Raw genomic sequence first — 9,582 nt, forward strand, 5'->3', positions numbered from 1 at the left:
GCCTGTTTATTTGCCTGCTGTTGTCTTTGCTTGAGAAAGACGCCAACTCCGTGTTTGCAGTGTGGTTGTAGACTTAAGAATTTTGAAAGTGCTTCAGGAAGAAGTGTTTAGAAGTTGGGGCGAGGCGGTTTAGTGGTTTAGCATAATAGTTCAAAAGCTGAGTCTTCAGAAAGCGAGTTTTGACTTTCTCTCAGAAAGTGTTTGGACAGTGACAGTGACAGTGGCAGTGTACATTTCCATGAATTGAATGAATTCACTCTCCAGGCCCAAAACTTCTGAAACGAAGCCTGTTTAAACGCAGATGCAGTACAGCCAATAGTGACATCTTGTGTAGTGCTTAACCCTGGGTAAACAGTTGCCTTATTGCCGCTCAGAAAGCGTGCCCGGGATCTCCCAACGGGAGAGCTTGACGCTTGAGAGAAGCTGCTCTGCTCATCCTCCTCCACTTGCTCATCTGCCCAGAACCTGGCCTTGCTTAGCGTTTCCCAGCCTTTGACGCTTGAGGCCGCGGTGCGTTCCTGGGTTGCCCCTGCATCTGTCTGGCCCGCCTTCCTCCAAGGTCTGGCTGGCTCCCTTGCTAAGCCACCGCCGCCAGGATGCTCTTCATCTCTCCTGTCTTCTTGACACCCTTCAGGGCTCTCCAGTTGCCCGCTTAAGTGAGTACAGCTAAAGTCTCACGCCTTAGGTTCTCGCACTTTGCACTCCAGCTGTCTCTAAGAGACCTTTGGGGACTCCATTCACCGAACCTTCTTGTCTCTGGGCCTGATGCGTGAGCCCTGTGTAAGAGGCTTCCCGCAGCTGCTCAACAGAATCGTAGCTTCCTTGGTAAGTGATCCATAAAGGGAGCAGGACAGAGTGCTTTCGCCTGTGCTCGCCTAGTGTCTGGTTACAGTCTGCGTTTATAGCTCTTTGCATTTTATTCTCGTCACGATGCCTGAAGGTGGCCATGATTCGCCATGAAAGTGTAAGCTTCTTGAGGGCAGCGACTTGCCTGGGTATAGCTGAGGCACCAGCACATAGTGGGAGCCTGGACATAAATGCGTGTAGTAGATGAAGGAATAAATGAGTGAGCAGAACTGAGGCCCTTAACCAGAAGCCGCAATAGCAAAAACAGAAAAGGAAACCTCCAGTTACATGGGAAATTGGCAGGCTGGGGAGGGGGTGGTCCAGGACCATGCTCACGTGTGGAGCCTGGCTGGGCCAGTGGTAGTGCCCACGGAGAGGAGCGGCCTTGAAGAAGGAGGAGGTGAGATGAGACGGGGAGGGAAAGATGGCGAACTCCCTGTGGTCATGTTGAAGTTGAGGTGCCTATGGGATGTATTTAAACCTCAAGAGAAAGATTGGAACTGACCCTGAAAGTTGGTGTATAGTTTGAGTCTAGTGGTCCCCTCAAAGCCTCATGCAGTCACAGAGCCGGGCGGACTTCTAGAATTGTGATTAATTCTTTCTTGATCCAATGCTGGGATTATGTGTGTGGGTGTGAGTCTGCTGGGATTATGGGTGTGTGTGCTACACCCTGCCTGGGATGGATACCTGAATGCAACGTAAGGGAGACAGACTTGCTCTGCTGCCACTGTTGCTGCTACCCTTCCCTTTTGCTCTTGCTGTTTTGCTATTTTCCAACCACCATGAACTGCTGCCCTCTGCCATGTGCCAGTCTGCCTTGGAGCCAGGTGAGTATGGACTGAAACCTCCACAAACTGAGCTAAATTAAACCTTTCCTTCCTTAATTTTGGGTGTCAGGTATTTTATCCCAGCAATGAGAGAAAAATAACAGACAGTTGGTAAATACAATTAGAGAGACCTAGAAATAGGAGTGGATTAAACCTTGAGCTAAGAATGGCCACATACAGTCTCTGAGGAGGAGGTCACCAACTGAGGCACCAGAGATGTGGTCAGAGAGCTCTGCAGGGAACCAGAGGCTTAGGAGGCGCTCCCCAAAGTGGTGAGGATAGAGTTTCAAGAAGCTGTGATTAGTCGTGTCGTGCCAGCAGGAAGGTGCAGGGGGCAGGGGTGGTCAGCAAAACTAGCACTTGAGGTGTTGGTGACAGGCAAGGAGTTGAGTGACTTGGTGGGATGAGAGAGGTTCAATTGCAATAATTGGGTGAGGGGAAAATGCTAGGGCTGTGCAAGAGCTGTGGAGGGAAGGGGTCACATGAAGCACTGGCGGGGTAGGTGAGGTGACTGAGGAGCGCAGGGCCATTTCTAGACCTCTAGCATCTGGATTTGTAGGGTGGGATCATCCACCCGATAGCGAACACCAGGGAAGGACCTGGGTTTGCAGGCTGGTCAGAATGGGAAGTCACTTTTGCACGTATTAGGGTTTAAGAGCATCCAGCTAGAGGTCAGGGCACCCTTAGCCAGGTGTGTGTGAGGTCTCCTTGGAGGGTGTCTGCAGCAACGACAGGTGAAAAGAGATGAGGGGCCCAGGGACAGCCACACTGGTCACCCTCAGGGGCAGCCTCCTGGCGGACCAAGACGTCACTTTCCAGGGTCATCACCTGCACTGTGTGCGAAGCTAACCCCTCCCCCAGGTCTGCTCATCCGAGGTTCAGGAGCCAGTGTGGCTCTGAACCCGAGGAGTTGTTTGTTTTGAAAGTGTGGTATTAAGGGTATATGTCTAAAAAGAACATTAATGAGTTTTTTAAAGGAAAAGACATTTTGAAAATAAAATGGTGCTCCCAATATTCAGGTTATAGAATGCAGAAATACCAGTGCATCAGCCATATTTTACAGAAGCATGTTTGGTTTTGGTGGATGATTGTGTTTTATGCTACAAATCCAAACGATGAACCTCTATTTTCCAGTATCCCAGACTTTCAAAGAGATTTGGCCAAGCAAACTTGATTTTTCAGGATGATTTGCAAATCCAATATTGGTTTCTACTCACAGTCACTAGCACTGATTGGTAGTAAATACCTATATGTCAATCTCCATTGACTTTATTATTTTTAAGTTTCTTAGTGAGTATGTTGGGAGAATTCTGTTGTTAGTTCTACTGAATAAATTTTGTTGATTGGGTAAGAGTAATTTCTTCCGTTTGTTTGTATTTTATCTTTATCTTCTGGTGAAACTGTGACCTGAATTGGGCTGTGTGCCTCAGCTGGAGCATTGCAGGGGTGGGCCAGGCCAGCCAGGACCAGTAGGAAATTCCAGATAGACACTCCCTCCCTTTTGATTATTTATTTCTTTGGTATTGGGTCTTGCTATACAGCCCAGACCCATAGTGGCCCTCCTGTCTCAGCCTCCCCAGGGGTGGGATTACAGATGTGCACTACCACCCGGTTTCCATGGCTGGCGGGGCCAGGCCAGCACGCATGTGGTACTGGGCATTGAACCTGGGTCCTTGCACTTGCCGGACAGGTGCTTCGACCACCAAGCTGTCTCCCCAGCCCTTTTGAGTAGCACTTGCCTCCTTTACCCAGTCAGCACACTGTTGTACTTCTGACCCAGCTGGTCAGAATTTGATGCATACTTACTGAATTAGAACTTGATCTTTAAATCTAGAATTTATAAAAAAACGCGCTACAGCTCAACTCCCGCTGTGTACTGTGTGCGCTGCTGCGTCAGCTCATGTGTGAAGGAAGTTTTTCTGCCTCCCAGATGTGACTGGGGCAGGAGCACTGAGTAGGGACAGGAAGACCTTGTTTTGTTTGCTCTTTATCTTTTTTTTTCCCACTCTCCTTTACTTTGTTTTTACTTTGGCTTGGTTTGGTTTTTGTAGTGCTAAGGATGGACTCCTGGGTCTTGCACATGTTAAGCAAACGCTGTGCTACTGAATTGTACTCCCACTTTTTTTTTTTTTTCCAATTTTTTGTCTTTCCTTTTTTCTTTTTTTTTCTCCGAATGCCTTCAGGGCAGGTTTGGCTGGCTTGAGTTGTGGAGATCAAACCACAGCAACCTGAGCCTGACTGCTTTGTTGAAGCAGCCACTTAAAGGACTGAGCAGAGGGGCAGGCCCCCAATTTTTTGTCTTTTTAAGAAAGGATTTTACTGTGCAGTTCAGGGTGACCTTGAACTCACAGCAGTCCTGCCTCAGCCTCCTGAGTGCTTGTACCACCATCCGTGGTTTGCATTTATTCTTTAAACGCCTTTTTTTTTTAAAGCTGGAAGGACAGAAATGTGTGTATGTTTGACATTTCTCTGCACAACCCTAAAAGTACCATTGCTGGCTTTCTACTTCCCATAGACAGACTTCTACAGATCTTATTTCTTCTATGGACATACTAGCGTCTACATTTTAGAAGCAGTTCACAGTTTGGAACTTAAGAAGATTCTCATATAGGAGGGGTAGTTTACCTGGGCATCGTGGTACACACCCATTGTCCACTCAGGAGGCTGAGGCAGGAGGTCACTGGGAGTTTGGACCATCCTAGGCTGCATACTGAGTTCAAGCCCATTTTGAACTGCATAGCAAGACCCTGTGCAAACAAAAAAAAGGAAAGGTAACTTATGGGGGTTGCTTTGGTGGAAATTGAGAATAAAGCTGAAGTTCCCTTTTAGGCGTCCTTGTGGTGCCTGTGTAGCTGAGCCTCTTTTCTTCCTGCCGGTATTTCCTTCAAAAAGACTCCTTTTTACCCTAATCATTTGTTTTTTGAGCTAAGCAAGAACAAGGATTAATTTGTACAATACAGATTAAGAGTCTCTTTTTCCGAAATGCTTAGGACTGGAAGTGTATGGATTTCAGATTTTGGAATGTTTACATTTATATAACGGGATGCTCTGGAGAAGAGACCAAGTGTGTGCACACACTTAAGTTTCACACATATTTATGTGTGTAGACCAAAGGTAATTCTGTGTGATACTTTTAGTGTAGTTGTACCTGTCCGTCCATCACATGGGGTCAACTATGGAATTTCATGATGGAGCTCAGAAAGCTTCAAATTATGAGGCATTTTAGGTTTCACATTAAGGATGGTCTACCTGTATTCCTATTCCAGAAAAATCCTAAATCTGGAAGATCACTGTTTAGACAATGCTTTTTTTTTTTTTTTTTGACAGAACCGGGGATTGAACTCAGGCCCTTGTGCTTGCCCAGAAAGCGCTTATTCTACTGAGCTATCTCCCTGGCCCCAACAATGCTATTTTTCATTAGGGGGAAAAACATTCACTTGTAGCCTGTCACAGTGTGATTTGTTCCCAAGCCTGGCATTCCAGGAACACAGTGGCCGTGTGGAAGGCCCAAGAATGGTGTCCTGCCTCCATGTGCCTGGGACTTGCAGTCTGCAGTCGGGCACCTTGTTTTGGGAAATCCTACACTTTGCTCACCGGCAGGATCAGCAATGCAGTGAGCTGTGAATGCGCAGCTCCGTTTTCTGTTCCATACTCGGGTGCCAGGAGCCTGTGAGAGCAAAAGCTTATTCTCAAATGGCTTTTTTGTTACACTCTGAAAGGCATTTTTTTGGGGCTTTCTTACATGATTCATCCTTTAAAGATTATTAAATAAAACCAATCAGATAGGAAATACAGTTTTTTATGCCTTTTACTTATTAAAGTAACTACTTTTCTTTTGACGCTGGCTTTATTTACTTTTCACTGAATTTGAAAACTTCCAGAAACATGCAGCATCAGGTAGGAGTCATAAGGATGGTTCAGTATTGTGTTTTTTGTTGAGATAACAAAACCTAGAGTTTATTGTAGTAGGGATATGAAGATGCTTTGACATACTTATGTAAGGATGTGTGGAAAGTGCAGAGTTGAGGTAACGCCCTGGCTTCAGTTTCCCATCTTAGGTCCAGTCGTCTTTGCTTTGTTTGTGGATGTCCTAAGGCCGCGCTGCCTCGTGAGCCTACAGAGGCTCACCTGGCCGAAGATCCAGGCCTTGCTGCTTAATTGAATGTCATGGGCAGCCTCACTGCTCACATGCCAGGGACAGGCAGCCAGCATAGGCATCATTCGGTGCAGCCCCTGGAGGCGATTCCTTCTCCCCCGTTTCTTTTTCCTTTCCTATGCCTTTGCCTAAAAACCAAAATTGGGATTCTCAGTTGCTACCTTGAATACATGACAGCATTACATGCAGCAGCTGACTTTCCATAGGGTTTTGGGGCTGGAGCAGAAAGCTTAAGTTTTTCCTTAATTTTGTTTTCTTTACCATGCTGGTTGTCCCCTGATCTTACCCATTACACCTCTGCACTATGCCACTGTAACAGCTGGTTTTATCAAAACCATATTCAGCCAAACCTAGTAATAACCTTTAAGTTGCCTTTTCTGCTAGCGCTTGACTCAGTGGTACACACGCACAGTATTTGCCCTGCCTGTGAATAGGAACCTCTTTTTCTTGAGAGGGGACTGAAAACAGGTGTTTTGTTCTCCATTTAGCGTTGAGAACCAGTAGCTAATCTGACGGCAGCTGACTTTTGTGGAAGTAGATTCATCTGAAGTCAGTGTTTGAGGCTGGGATTGTGGTTCAGTGTAGACTGTCAGCCAGGCATGCTTTCCGACTGATCCCCAGCGGCAGAACAGACAGGTGAAAGTAAATAAAGTCAGCTGGTCTTAATGTAAAAGCAATGAAAATTCATTTTCTCAAAAACAAAGAGAGTTTAAGGTTTTTTTTTTTTTTTTGCAGTAAGGAACTGCAGTTGGTCCCTCCGCTTTCATGTTCTGCTTCTGTGGAAGTGTTTGGAATAGTCCAGCCTGGTGGTGGACACCTTAACTCCAGCACAGGAAGCCGGAGACTGGAGGGTCCCTACTATGTGGAGGCTAGCCCGCCTGAACTGTACTCTTTCTGAACAAAACGAAAGTCAGAAAACAAGCTCAGGGAAAACGCGTCTTGATCGTGTACAAACTTTGTCATTGCTTCCTAAACACAGCGGTCACATCTGTTTAAATAGCTATTGTGGGCCGTCTGAAAGCAATGGGAGGGGGGATGGGTCCTGCGCGGATACTGAACCCTTTTACGTGCGAGACCTGCGGACCCGAGGGTTTTGCAGTCCGTGGTGTGTGTGCATGGGGGAGGGTCCTGGACCCAATCGCGTGGCCAGATGGAGGACTGCTGCGCTAGGCTTGTCTTTCCTTACGAATTCGCATTCTTTAGGAGGGGGAAGGAAGCTCGGATCTCGTAATGACCTGTCCGCGAGCCGGTTCAGAGCTGAGTACCAGGCGATCAGGCTGCTGGACTAAGGGCTCAGGCACGCTAGCGCTGGTCTCGCTGTCCGTTGTAGCCTGCCGCAGCGAGAAGAGCCCGCGAGCGCTGTCCCGGCCTGCTGACGAGTTTCGGGGAGCCCTGCCGGGTTTGTTCTGACTCGTCGAGGCCTAGGGAAGGCGCGGAAAGTCCGCCGCATCTCTGCCTTTGCACCCCCTCCCCAGTTCCGATCCCGGGGTGCGGCGTGCTCCCCTCGGGGGCGGCTAGTAGGTGGGGCGCCTGGCCTCTGCCCTGCTAACCCTTGGCCGGGGACAGAGTTCCCACCGAGAGCGCCAGCCGGGTTTAAAGGATTGTGGGCTGCTCTTTTTACCCGTCCTAGGCGCTGGGCGGCTACCGCCCTAGGGTTTTGTTTGTAGATTAGGGCGTTTGAGGGAGTTTTTGAGACACCTGGAGGTGGTTTGCCCTTTAGGGCTTACCTTTAAAATAGTTTGGTTAGGAGGGTCCCTCCCGGGAGGAAGGATGACAGCAGGTAAACCGGGATGAGCCTAGACCAGAACTGTCGCTTTGTGAGCCTGCAGTCCCGAGGTGAGCCTCTCCCCTCTCCCCTCTCCCCAGGAGCCTAGTGGGGGCGGGGCGGGGGGTCCGACCAGAATGGAGTCCGGGACTGCAGCCTGCAGGCCTCTGGGTCTCTGCTTTTCTGCCGTCTCTTCTCTGAGTTTTCTGTGCTTCCTTTCCTTCTTGCTCTCCTTTTCTGCTTCTTTGCTGCCTTTATCTCAGTGCCCAGCTTGAAACTGCAGCACAGGATTAAAAAAGCTTCATTTGGGGGCCGGGAGATAGTTCAGTAGAATTAAGCGCTTGCTTCCCTGGCAAACACAAGGGCCTGATGGCAATCCCAGGTTCCGCCAAAAAAAAAAAAAGCTTCGTTTTAAGATCCTGAGGGCTGGGGGTAGCCCAGGTGGGGTGCTTGCTTAGAAAGTGTGGATTGTGTTCAATGTCCAGTAGTACTGGGGGAAAAATCTGCACTAGGCAGAGACACCCCCACATCAGCTCCATTTGGACTGTCCTTTGCGGGGGGGGTGGGGCTGTTTTATGCAGTCTTGCCTTCTGTGTGAACCCCACTGCCTGCTCAAGCTGGTTTCAGCCCCCTCTCTCCACTGCACATCTGAGGGCAGAGCCCTCCACCGCAACGGGGGCGGGGGTATGGGAGCGACAGTACAGGGGTGGGGTGGGGTCTCTTGCCAGATTCCAGTAGGGTAATTCCTTACTGGAAAAGCAGTGGAAAGCAGCCTCCTACCGCAGCTACACTCCTTGAATCTCAGAAACTGACAGGCCTTGTAGTCTGGGGATGTGACTCCTTCCTGAGTCCCCTGTTCATGGAAGCGTCGGAGGCCTCTGCGGTCCTCTGGATACACTTGGACTGGACATCTCTTTGCTCTTGGAGAAGGGCTAAAACCAAAGGCCAGAGGACTCCAAGAAACGTGTCGTGCACACATGTAGAAGCAGGGGCCTGTGGAGTCATCGGAATAGGCAAAGCCCGTCGGCTCGGGGCAAGTGGCCAATGTCCATGACCTCTCGAGGCACCAGCCATCCCTCCCCATGTTTCCTCAGCTATCTGGGGACAGAGGTGATGGGGTGTCATACTGGATAGTGCTGTGCAAGTGGAACGTCGTGCCTGTAGCGGGGACTGCGTCCGGTAGTTCTGAGCGGGAGGGGACATTATAAGTCTAGAGGAAGTCTAGAGGGAACCTTGATGGCTGGACCCTCCTCGCCGCTCCGCGTATGCCGGACTGCAGCCACAGGGGAATGAAAGGGAGTGAAAAGTGCCGCCTACAGAAGGGAACGCAAGCCGTTTCTTCTGGTGCTCCTTGTTCCTGATTCCGGCGCAGTGTCCCCACCCGGGCCAAGCGTCTAGCCGTGAAGCAAGGCCAGCGGGCAATCCCTGCAGCGGCCCCCGGCGGGCGTCTGCCCTGTCTGGGCCGTTCAGAGGAATCCCACCCTGGCATTAACCTCTACCGTCGGGAATCCTTCCCCGCGTACGGGAAGCAATCAGGTTTAAGTGTAGGGCAAAGCGGACTCTGGCAGTGTGTCCAGGCGCAGGTGTGGGCGGCGGGAGCATGCGCGCAGGCGGGGGTACGGCTGCGCGTCGACGGCCGTCTGTCCCAGCCCCCTCCGCTGGCGGCGCAGCCTGCCGCTCTAGGCTCCGGCAGCTCGGTGGCCGGCCTCCGCCCGCCGCGCGAGGGCGCCGCTCTAGCCCACAGCGTCTCACTGGCCTCCGCCCGTCGCGCGGCTAACCGTCCTAACCCCGCCGCGGCTCAGGAAATGGCTGCGGGACCTTGGCGGCCCGCGGTGAGTGCTTCCAGGCGCGGCGGGCGGCTGGCGCCGCGCGGGCCGTGCTCGGGGAACGGGGCGGGGCCGGCTTTGAGCCCGGTGGATGGGATCCGAGTCCGCGCACCCCTGCTCCGCCAAGAAGATGGCGGCCGCGGGCCGGCGGGTGCGGCCTGG

General features: G+C 50.7%; 1 protein-coding gene across 8 annotated transcripts in view; it reads left to right on the top strand.

Annotated features, from left to right (window-relative positions):
- Positions 1–9,582, top strand: part of Dido1 (death inducer-obliterator 1) — a 56,228-nt gene that overhangs the window by 773 nt on the left and 45,873 nt on the right. For 6 of the 8 annotated variants that reach the window (XR_002818740.1, XM_004644160.2, XM_023704287.1 and 3 more), the window contains exon 1: positions 8,975–9,426. The exons of 1 other annotated variant lie outside the window; for it this stretch is intronic. The gene's annotated coding sequence lies outside the window, so the exon portion shown is untranslated. Of the gene's footprint in view, positions 1–7,089; positions 7,666–8,974; positions 9,427–9,582 lie in introns of those variants that run through there. One more of the 8 variants, XM_023704289.1, reaches the window with a different exon arrangement.

Source organism: Octodon degus, unplaced genomic scaffold (assembly GCF_000260255.1).
Source record: "Octodon degus isolate 3935 unplaced genomic scaffold, OctDeg1.0 scaffold00194, whole genome shotgun sequence".
Lineage (NCBI taxonomy): Eukaryota > Metazoa > Chordata > Mammalia > Rodentia > Octodontidae > Octodon > Octodon degus.